Source organism: Mercenaria mercenaria, chromosome 16, assembly GCF_021730395.1.
Source record: "Mercenaria mercenaria strain notata chromosome 16, MADL_Memer_1, whole genome shotgun sequence".
NCBI lineage: Eukaryota > Metazoa > Mollusca > Bivalvia > Venerida > Veneridae > Mercenaria > Mercenaria mercenaria.
Window position 1 is genome coordinate 74,058,037 of NC_069376.1, and position 12,425 is coordinate 74,070,461.

Below are 12,425 nucleotides of genomic sequence, written 5' to 3' on the forward strand. Positions count from 1 at the left end.
TACATTTGTTTTGAATAATCAGTGCAAGTGATTTGAAAGTTTATATTCAATTTAACAAAATCTTAATAGATTTATTTACTCTATGTTTATTTGTGTATATTTTATAACTTCTAGTGCGGAGTGAATGTTAATGATAATGGTTACCACACCAGTAATATTGCAGCGGTCAATGTTAACATTTTTATCACATGTGACTTTGCTATGCCAGTGTTTACCAGTAACGCATGATGGTGACGATCGAGGATGAAGGAATCAATAACAGTATCATCAAGGTTACTGCTATACGACACAGACGTATTGTAAGTACATTGTATAGTGTTACATCACTTTTTGTCAGGCCCTCTGGCAGTGAGCTCGACATAGTTGTCACTATGGCAGTCTGGTGTATGTGCATGTGCCTGTCTGTTCTTCCGTCCATGTGAGTTTGTCTGAGGTGTAACTTATCATGGATCAAAGAATTCTTAAATAACTTGGCAGTCTGCCACAGCAGTTTATTCCAGCTGTGTTCTGCAGTTTGTTGCATTAGTTTGTTCCAGTTTTATTCTTCAGTTGGTTCCCAGTTTCAGGAGTTATTTGTAGAAATAAGTATATCTTAAAAAGTTCGAACAATACTGACATTACTATTTGTAGAAGAATTTAGTGGTATAACCATCATGAGATTGGATCATGCAGGCTGAATGTTTATTCATTATTCATAATAGAAAGAAAGTAAAGACAAATGATATTTTAGCATAGTAATTTTACCTTTAGGTCAATTAAAAGACATTGTAATATTTACATTTACAAGTTTTTGTTGACATTTTTATCCATTTGTCACCTAGGTGAGCTGTAATGCAGGACTTACACCTGGTGTCCATACTGTCAAATATGCAGAAATAAGCATGAAATGGAGACAACAATGCCAAGATAAATCAGTATTGCCAGCCACAAGCACTGACACTTGAATACCAAAAAAATACTGGCTGAATAACGAACAGTGCAGATCATGATCAGACTGCACTGAAGGCAGAATCAGTCGTGTCCATGATGGTAAGGGTTATAACTAACAATGCAGTAATACAGGAAAACAAAATTATGAAGATTACAAAACATACAAATATATAAATTGCCAGTTATACAGGAAAAATTGCAAAATTTGTTTTGTACATTTGAACTGAATAGTTAAGGAGATAGGTTACCTTAATATTTGTATGTGTGCATGCCCAACTGGAAGCTTACGTAACAATTTATGATGACCTTTACGACAACCTAAATGTGTTTGTATATCCATTCTTCTAAAAAAAATCATGGACCTGTCTTCCGATCTGATGCTTTGTGATAAAATAATGCAGAAATTATGATTAAATTGCTGCAGAAATGCTTCAAAACATTGTTGCCATAAAATGACGTCATTGACCTCATGACGTTATGTGTCGATTACTGCGCAAAAACAACAGATTTTATTTTGAAAGAACATAATTACATGCATTTTCTTTTTTAGCTCACCTGTCACAAAGTGACAAGGTGAGCTTTTGTGATCGCGCGGCGTCCGTCATCAGTCCGTCCATAAACTTTTGCTTGTGACCACTCTAGAGGTCACATTTTTGATGGGAACTTTATGAAAGTTGGTCAGAATGTTCACCTTGATGATATCTAGGTCAGGTTTGAAACTGGGTCACGTGCCTTCAAAAACTAGGTCAGTAGGTCTAAAAATAGAAAAACCTTGTGACCTCTCTAGAGGCCATATATTTCATTAGATCTTCATGAAAATTGGTCAGAATGTTCACCTTGATGATATCTAGGTCAAGTTCGAAACTGGGTCACATGCCGTCAAAAACTAGGTCAGTAGGTCTAAAAATAGAAAAACCTTGTGACCTCTCTAGAGGCCATATATTTCACAAGATCTTCATGAAAATTGGTCAGAACGTTCACCTTAATGATATCTAGGTCAAGTTCGAAACTGGGTCACGTGCCTTCAAAAACTAGGTCAATAGGTCAAATAATAGAAAAACCTTGTGACCTCTCTAAAGGCCATATTTTTCATGGGATCTGTATGAAAGTTGATCTGAATGTTCATCTTGATGATAAAGGTCAAATTTGAAACTGGGTCACGTGCGGTCAAAAACTAGGTCAGTAGGTCTAAAAATAGAAAAACCTTGTGACCTCTCTAGAGGCCATATATCTCATAAGATCTTCATGAAAATTGGTCAGAATGTTCACCTTGATGATATCTAGGTCAAGTTCGAAAGTGGGTCACGTGCCATCAAAAACTAGGTCAGTAGGTCAAATAATACAAAAACCTTGTGACCTCTCTAGAGGCCATATTTTTCATGGGATCTGTATGAAAGTTGGTCTGAATGTTCATCTTGATGATATCTTGGTCAAGTTCGAAAGTGGGTCACGTGCCATCTAAAAATAGGTCAGTAGGTCAAATAATAGAAAAACCTTGTGACCTCTCTAAAGGCCATATTTTTCATGGAATCTGTATGAAAGTTGGTCTGAATGTTCACCTTGATGATATCTAGGTCAGGTTCGAAACAGGGTCATGTGCGGTTCAAAACTAGGTCAGTAGGTCTAAAAATAGAAAAACCTGGTGACCTCTCTAGAGGCCATACTTGTGAATGGATCTCCATAAAATTTGGTCAGAATGTTCATCTTGATGATATCTAGGTCAAGTTCGAAAGTGGGTCACATGCCATCAAAAAGTAGGTCAGTAGGTCAAATAATGAAAAAACGTTGTGACTACTCTAGAGGCCATATTTTTCATGGGATCTGTATGAAAGTTGGTCTGAATGTTTATCTTGATGATATATAGGTCAAGTTTGAAACTGGGTCAGCTGCGATCAAAAACTAGGTCAGTAGGTCTTGAAATAGAAAAACCTTGTGACCTCTCTAGAGGCCATACCCTTGAATGGATCTTCATGAAAATTGGTCAGAATGTTAACCTTGATGATATCTAGATCAAATTTGAAACTGGGTCACGTGCCTTAAAAAACTAGGTCAGTAGATCAAATAATAAAAAAAACCTTGTGACCTCTCTAGAGGCCATACTTTTCATGGGATCTGTATGAAAGTTGGTCTGAATGTTCATCTTGATGATATCTAGGTCAAGTTTGAAACTGGGTCAGCTGCGGTCAAAAACTAGGTCAGTAGGTCTAAAATTAGAAAAATCTTTTGGCCTCTCTAGAGGCCATATTTTTCAATGGATCTTCATGAAAATTGATCTGAATGTTCACCTTGATGATATCTAGGTCAGTTTCGAAACTGGGTCACGTGTGGTCAAAAACTAGGCCAGTAGGTATAAAAATAGAAAAACGTTGTGACCTCTCTAGAGGCCATATTTTTCATGAGATCTTCATGAAAATTAGTGAAAATCGAGGGGTGAATGCGACACAGTGCTAAGTGACATTTTTTGAAAAAATCACTTTTTTTCATATATCAAGTGTTTATGACCTTGCCCATGTCCTGTAAAAATATCAAGATTATAGCAAGTCATTAAATGAATTTATAACAGAATGGTCAAAAAGTGCTAAGTGAAAATGATATACCATTTGAATGCGACACAGTGCTAAGTGCCTTACGTCACTTGGCGCTTTTTCGCACCAAACTATATCAAGTTTGCACTCAGTATATGTACCAAGTGACAAATATTTTTCAATAATTGAGCCATTTAGTTACTTTTTCTTTAAGTATGATATCATTATCAGTATCTGGTATAAAGGATTATTATTTTTTTTGACAAACAGTTGATTTTTATTCTTCTTTTTTTTCACTTGGTGCTTTTCACAGTAAACATGTGACTGTATACCAAGTATTGTTTACTGTGAAAAAGTGCTAAGTGACAGAATGCATTTAAAGTTCTTCAGATGAAATTGTCTGATTTTTTTTTTTATTTCAAACAGTTGTCTCAAGATTTTTGATCTAAATGAGGACAGGGAAAAGTATACATTAGTGAAATATACTTATTTGAACTCAAAAAGTATTTCTATATGTACAACTGCACTAGTTCTGACTAACGTGTTGTAAATCTTGCCTCTTGGGTCAGGTGTACAAATGGAACTACCCCTGATCCAAGCAGTATACTCTGTTGCAACAGCTAAGGGAGAATCTGATCCCACGATGCCTGCCAAATACAATGACCTTATTCTTATTTCAGCAGCATGTCATGTGTTTTATGTGCTGCTACCACACAAAACAAAAAGTACTTAACTACATAGTAATATATGAATACTAAGAACAATCGTGTAATTTAGCACACAACTAATATGCGGAAACTGACAGATCATCATATTTTATTATCCTTTTGTTAATTAATTATTTATATTATATACAAATGAGTTCTGCATTAAACCCTACAAAAGTACCATTTATTCATAAAATATGGGTGTATTTCTGTTATGATAATTTCCCGCACAGTTATCGTTTTGAGTGGACGTATTTTATTTTACTTCCATATGTTAATTATTTATGATATATATGATTGAATTATAAAAAAACCTTCAGAAATACCTCTGATTAAAAAGGTACAGGTGTATTCCAGTTATGGAAAGTGTATTCCGGTTTTTAGGTGGATTCCAGTTTAACACACGTGTGACCGATCGGCAAGTTATGACTGTTTGTACAGTTGTACAGTTCTTGTTTAATGTGAATCACAGTATACAGTTGTACTGTAGCATTTTCATAGTATATGATTGAATCACAAGAATATACGAATAAGTTCATCTTGGCCTGGAATTTAGATTGATTGCTCATCTTTTTGTCATTTCACAGTTAACTGAAACCTTGTCAGGTGTCTTTTGAAATTTCTTAACCACATTTTCTATGTCTCCAGTAACAGTGAATAGAGAATAAATGCATATATCGGAGCTTCTGGTGATTACTGCTCTGGATAAGAAAAACATAGGTTTTTTAGGAAAATCTGTGTACTTTTTAAGTATTCATAAATTTACTCATATATTATTATGAGATTTTAGATTACAAACAGTACAGTATAATGCAACTTTTACATCAGTAGTGTTCAATGACATTTAACACAGCCATTACAGTAACTGCTATAATGATGAAACTGAAATGACTGCATGACCATGGCTTTCAGAAAATTATTAGGAACACATGTATCTTATCTTATTGTTGGTTAACTGCTGTGTACTATAATTATAGTGATATCTGGAGAATTTCATAGAACATGGAATGAAATCTTTGGAATCAAAGTTTAATGATCTTGAAAAGGTTCAGTGTCACCTAAAGTGACTGTTGATTAATGCCAGCATGCCACAGAGAATTTGATTGACAATTCCACACTGAAAATAAAGCCATATCTCTGGAAACTGTTTCATACTTGTAACCAAATAAAAACTCAAAATCATTAATATATCCTGAAGAAACTTAATATTAAAGTGGAATCTATGTTACACAATGACAGTCTGATTTGTAGTATATGTTATTAGTATGCATGTCCTGCACTGCACAGAAATGGCAATGTGGAGTAGATTGACATTAACTCCTTAGGTGTAAGTCACACTACACCATATAGCGTTAACCGACGCCAAATGTATATAAAAACTGTGACAGAAAGTTATCCGGTGATGAAAGGCATTCCCCGCTGCTGCTCGATGCTCTCGCGATCGGTGTATTGGGCGCATAAAACACACAATGACAACAAGATTTACGCATATATACAGGACGAACAATGTTCAATTAACGGATATCACCGTACTAATAACAGACTTGTACCATGTAAAACAAAAGCGCAACGCATAAGAAACTGACAAAACGTTCTTGTCAGTTACCGTCCGTTGAACATAGGTTACATCCGTTGCATCATTCGGTAGTAGTCCAGCCATGAATCAGGTCCACCAGACAAGAACGAATGTGAACCTGACAAGAACGGATGCGAACCGGTCAAGATCAGAATAGGGAACGCACGAGTAACGAACAAAACACATATCAGTGCATTGCTACCGTACATCTAACGGACAACTTTGTCCGGTGGGGTACGTTCTAAATTTTGAACATGCTCAAAACCTTCCATTGGATTGAACGAATTTCGCAGAACAAGGAGTGCAGATGCCGCATGCGAAACGGAAAAGAAACGCATGCGAATGGAATGAACGGATTGGAAATTTTGTTATACGTTAAACATCCGTTAACGCTGTACGGTGTAGTGTAACTGAGACTAACTCTTATAATAGATTATTTAGTCAGGTTAAGTTATTTAATTTTACTGTTTTGAGAGGCTAGATCTTGAAACAAGCTTTCCAACTTATATGTATATTTCTCAATAATTAAAGTATTGAAGCTTCATTGGGCAAAAAATAAATTGAAACCCTGTTTTCTGTACTCAACATTAATCTAAGTACAGAATAGGAAAATGCATGATGATTTCAACTTTATTTATTGTAAACATTTTTTTTACAGGAAAAAAACATTTTGCTATTGAAAGGGAACTGTTTTACTGAATCAAAGCATTATACTGAACAATACCAGCTGTTCAACATTTGTAAATATTTCTAGAAATATTTAATTCTAGTGATACAGTAATTAAGAAATAATTTACACCAAAGCAGTGTTTCAACATTATTTATGCATGATAGGTGGTTATACATCAGGTGTAATAATTTCACAAGGGCGCAGCTCGAGTGAAATTATTTCGAACGATTATTACTGCCAGATTGTATAAATAATTTTGCTATAGAAAATTTCCTTTCTAATATGTCTTTGTCGTAAAATTTAGATCAATATTATGGAACTGTTTCTTTGTGTTACATACAGAGTGTATGCATGGCGTGTCATCACGCTCCTTTGTTTATACACACAAGGACTGGAAATGGTAATACGTCTTGGGGAAGAATTCAATTTGGGCGAAAATGATGGCAAATTATTCTGTAAAGCGAATATACCCGATTAGTATGTGCATTAATTAATCTAGACAGTTGTGCAGTGTTACATTTCATTTTAAAAATGCTATTAGGTAAAATACTGAATCAAATTTGAAAGCACTAAATGGTGCTAAATATCATGTTGACATGATGTTAACATAATAACGTTGTGATGAATAATGCATTGCTAGTCATATTAGAATGCATGAATTTTTAACTCTGAGGAAAATATGTCTGAAATACAGTTTTTATAATTCTCATAAAACTGATACACTAACTAAGCCAAAGAATATAATTTATAAAGATACATTGTGATTGGCTAGCCATTTTTGTTCAGTGTAATTGTGAGTCTGAGAAATTACTTAGTTTAAAAGCTTTAAATAAATAAAATGGAAAACAATTATGTGTTGTTTCTTAGTGTGATAAATATTTTCATGTATTATTGAAATGACTATCAGCAGATAAAGCAGTTTCATTCGTTATGCTATGCTCTGTACAATGAACACTACTTTTGATTACTGTGAAAGAAATTAAAGGGCCCACTTCTTGTGTCCAGCCATCAAACACCATGTTGTTTTAATAGATACATGAAAAATATTTCCTTCTAAAGAAAAATAAGCTCAAAAGCAAAAACTTTTGATGACCTATACATTGTAAAGGCTTACTTATAATGTCACTTAGACTCTTTTCGAAGTCACAAAGTTTTAAAATAGTTAACAAAAATGACTGCGAAAAAGTTATAAGTGACATGGTTTTAGTAAGGTTCACTTTATTCAATGATTTCAAACACTACAAAAAACTGGGTACAAAAAGATGAATTTTATGTCCCTTTAATAATAAAATATAAAATCACTTAGAATTTTGTCGCACTTAAATTTTTGCAAATTTGTATCTATTTGGAGTGCGAAAAAGTTCTAAGTGACATTTTGATTAAAATTTCTTTTCTGTCAGACATTTCTTTAAAAATTCCACTAGATTTAAAAAAATAAAGTTGTTTTTAATCAGATTTAAAAATATTACAACAGCTGTCAGAATTATAAAGCAACAGGAATGTTTTTTCCTTCTCCTGTAAAATTTCATGAAATGCACTTAGCACTTTGTCGCATTCACCCCTCGAAATGTTCACCTTGATGATATCTAGGTAAAATTCAAAACAGGGTCACGTACCTTCGAAAACTAGGTCAATAGGTCAAATAATAGAAAAACCTTGTGACCTCTCTAGAGACCATATTTTTCAATGGATCTTCATGAAAATTGGTCAGAATTTTTATCTTGATAATATCTAGGTCAAATTCAAAACTGGGTCACATGAGCTCAAAAACTAGGTCACTATGTCAAATAATAGAAAAAACGACGTCATGCTCAAAACTAGGTCATGTGGGAAGAAGTGAGTGATTCAGGACCATCATGGTCCTCTTGTTTGAACTTTTCTTAAGCAGCCAATATTTGCTGAAATATTTTTCTTTCACTCATAATTACCAATATTTTGCTTCTTTTTTTAGTTATATTGAAATGTTGGCGGAATGTAGGAAAATTGATGATGGTAAATTGGTAACTGATGTTATTGAGAATATAGTTGGATGAAAGGTTACTTTTTTACGGCCATTTTCAAATAAAAATTGGGCAGTTTGATTTGAAATACCTATTTTTCAGTTTCTGTTGATAATTTATTACTTATATACTAAAACTAAGTTCTAAAATTGTTCAAATTTCAGTAGAAAATTGTGGTTTCTTGAATTAAAATGATGTTACCATGGAAACAAAGCCTGTGACCTATATATCTAAATGTAAAATTCAAAAGTTTTGACACTGGTATATTTAAGTAACAAATCTTTAGCTTTTTATTTGCATTTCGACAATATCCATGACAACAATAGCGACATGCAGAACAATTTTTCCATAAAAAATGTCAGATGTGGGGTACTGTTTAAGTATTTTAAGCTGTGAAATTTGTTTAAAAAATGCAAATAATACAAAAATATTATTTACGTTAGAAATAAGATGTTTTAAAGCTACATTAACAAGAAAGATAATTTGTTTTTATGTCTTTATAAGAAATTGTGATAAAAAGCAAGGCATAAGCATTTTTGAGTCGGCTAAAGGCTGAAAACCTTTTGACGAGTCCTTGCTGTTCAGCGATTCTCTAAATGGACCGAGTAACACGTGAAGGGATGTAGTTCCATTAGATTTCTCAAACTTCAAACAGTTCACTGCATGAATGAAGTTAAGTTGTGTCAATTCCCTTTGCTATGACCAATATACGATGTAATCTGTCATATTTATGACTTGTAATTGTGCAATACTCGAATGTAACTCATTAAGCATAAATGTGCATTTTAAGAATTGCGCAGGCTTACAAAGCTTGGGTAACATCCAGCGAAAGACAAAAAATAGTTCCAGCAGGGTTCCAGATAAGATGCATATTAGCGTAAATTACGTATAGAAATAATGCAAATACGCATGTCTAATAATTTCTAAGCGTATAAAAACGTATATAAAATTACAGAAACGCACACAATGCTTTTTTAAAAACAAAATCTGAATCGTCTGGATGCGTTAGGTAACATAGCCTATCAGCCTTAATTCTCCCACATTGAATGTAAACACGCATCGTATGATTTCTATAAACTTTGCGTGGGTTGAATTTTGCAGTCAGTAAACGGATAAATTATCGGAAGAAAAAGTTCTTACTGGTTTGTTTAGTTAATACTGATTTTAAAAATGTTTTTAATTCTTATTTTTCAAAAAAAATTTAAAAAAATCGGCAAAATTTTTAAAATTTTTGGGTTTTTTCTTGTAGTTTTTGAAATAAAAAGTGGGACGTCTTTTTTTGGGGGCCTGTTTAAACGAAACGAAAACAATTTTTTTGAAAAGTTTTAAAATTTTTTGAGGTTTAATTAAACCCCGTAAACTTCAAGGGAAGATATCCCAAATTGCGGGAAAAGGGCTTTGTTAATCAAAAATTTGAAAAAATATATTTTTTAAAATTGGGAAAAGTGAAAACGTACCCGGATTTTAATATTTTGGGAAATTTTTCGAGCTGGGTTATGAAATTTTAAAAAAAATTTTTAAAAAAAATACTAAAAAGGGGTGGGAATTATACTGTAGTACAAAATTCATTAGCCGATTTAGGCCCTTCAGGCCTTTGTTTAAATTTCTTGTAAACCCGGGTTTATTTTAAATTTAAAAAAAATAGGGGTACCGGGTAAATGCTTGGTTTTTTGCTGAAAATTTTAAATTTAAATTTTTACTGTATTCCATGGTTGGTCATTAAAACAGTTTTAACACTGAAGCCGGTGGGAAAAAATTTTTTTCCCCATACAAAAGTTTTTTTAAAAATAAATTGGAAAATGCGTTCCAGGGAAAAAAGGGACCCCCGGGACATTTTAAATTTTAAGCTTTTTTTTAGAAACCCTAATTTGCTATAGTAAAATTTTAAAATTGTAAAGGGTTTCTGTGGATAACAAGGAAACCCAATAAAATAAAAATTTAAAATTTATCCTTTTTTTTCCTTCTTTTTTTAATAAAAAATATCTTTGGAGGGTCTTGTACTTAAAACCAAGTTTAAAAATTTTACTTTCAGAGGAAAGGATAAAAAAAAATTGAGTTTTGTAGCAGTTAAAACATTAAATAAAAACGAAATACAAAAAATTGCTGCAGTTAAATTTCTTGGAATTTTCCCCTGGTAAAAAAAAAAACCTACCTCCTTAAGTGAAAAAATTTTAAATGTTTGCCCGGTTAAAATGGGGACTTTAAAACATCCTCGAGGGGTTGGTTTTTCCCAATGCCATTTTTGATTTTTTATTGTTTGTATTTTTAGCAGGTTTAAAATTACAAACCTTTTTCCACAAAAGGGCCCTTAATAGTCCCATCTTGTCCCAAAATTAAGTTTTTAAAGGTTTCCATCATTTACCACTTTAAGATTAGGTACCTTTCTTTCCCCACATAAGATTTTGGGCCCCCATCATGTACCACTTAAGACTTAGTACCCCCCTTGTACCACTAAGACTTGTTTTCCTTCATTTTTCCCATAGGACTTGTGTACCATATGTACCACTTAAAAATTGGGTTTACTTTCATGAAACCCATAAGACTTAATATTTTCCATCAGTCCCAACTTTAAGTTTTTTAAAAAACATCATGTACCACTTAAGTTTTGTTCCATCATTTTCCATTTAAAGGGTTTGGGGGTTTAAAATCATGTACCACATAGGTTAGAAACCAAAGTAAGACTTGGGTGCAAACCTTTTTTCAAAAAAACATACACTGTTTAAACACAATGAAAAAAAATTTGGGTGAAACAGATGGATGCGTGTAACAAATTTTTAAAGCCCGGGTCATTTTTTCGGCCCCCCATTTGGCTCAGTAAATTTTTTCGGTTTGGGTTTTCCCTTGGTTGATTTTTTTTTTTCCCCATTTGCCTAAAGGTAAAATTTCCAGTTTTAAGAAAGAACCTTTTTCTGAAAAAGTATTTCTTAAAAAAGGGTTTTTTTTATAAAATAGGGAAAACCCAGGCAATACCCTTGATCTTTGAAGGGGGCACCCCAAAAAATAAAAAAAAAAATAGTCTGGAATTTCAGTGGTTGGATGTGCCATTTAGTTTTAGTTTTCCCCGTCTATCTAATTTTTAGTTATGGAAAATTTTTAACTTTCTTTGATTTGGTAACATTTTTTTTCGGGTGGAAAAAATTAGAGGTTTGGTAACTTTGTTTCGGTTTAAAAATTAAAATAAAAAAGTGAAAAAATTCGGATTTTAAAACCTTGTTGTTTCAGATGAGAATCAGGAGCCTGATGTGTGGTTGATGTTGATATAAAAAAAGAGGGAGAGATTGATGATAATAGGCCCAAAAAACAGTCAGATTTTTGTCCGAAGTGCCCTGGACTTTTAAGGTTTAACAACTAGTAATTTTTTCAAAGGTTTTTTTTTCGTTTTATGCAAAGGGGATCTTTGTTTTTTAGCTCCCCAAAGTCAAGGTCGGGGGGAGTTTTGGGGACCACTATAGCCCCCATCATTGCCTAGGCCCTTGAAATTTGGTAGTAGCTTCCCTTTGTGGATCTTAAAAAGATTGTTAAAATTTTATTTTCCCTGGGGTGAAAAGGGCCCCCCCCTAGGGTCCTTTTTTTTTTTGGGGTTATTTTAGGAATAAATACTTCAAAAAATTTTTCAGATAAAATTTTAGTCTGTTTAATTATTTTTTCCTGCGACCCAAGTGTTTAGGGAGTCACTTGACGGTGACCTTAAACCCTTCTGACCTATTTTTTGTTTTTTAAGTTACAGCCTTGAAATTTGGTGACAGGGGTACGTTTTGCACACCGATTTAAAACTGACTTTCAAGATCATAAAGGGGGAAATTTCTGCCTACTTTCTAATATTTTAGAATCAGTTTGCATTTTTATTCAATGTGGTCTATTCTTGGTGGCAATTCAGGGTATCAGGGAACCCTCTTGTTTTAAATAATTTGTTGGTATTTAACCTTTTTTTAAATTCATAAAAATTTTTTTAGTATCATAAATTTTACATGGGGGAAAAAACATTTAAGAAAATCTTAAAATCGGGTTTATAAGGTT

The 12,425-nt window shown here is 33.1% G+C and overlaps 1 long non-coding RNA gene across 1 annotated transcript; it reads left to right on the forward strand.

Annotated features, from left to right (window-relative positions):
• Positions 1-27: 27 nt before the first annotated feature.
• Positions 28-11,654, forward strand: LOC128549801 (uncharacterized). Its single transcript, XR_008367961.1, has 3 exons — positions 28-299; positions 822-1,029; positions 11,631-11,654. It is a non-coding gene; the product is annotated as an uncharacterized LOC128549801 (long non-coding RNA).
• Positions 11,655-12,425: the final 771 nt, after the last annotated feature.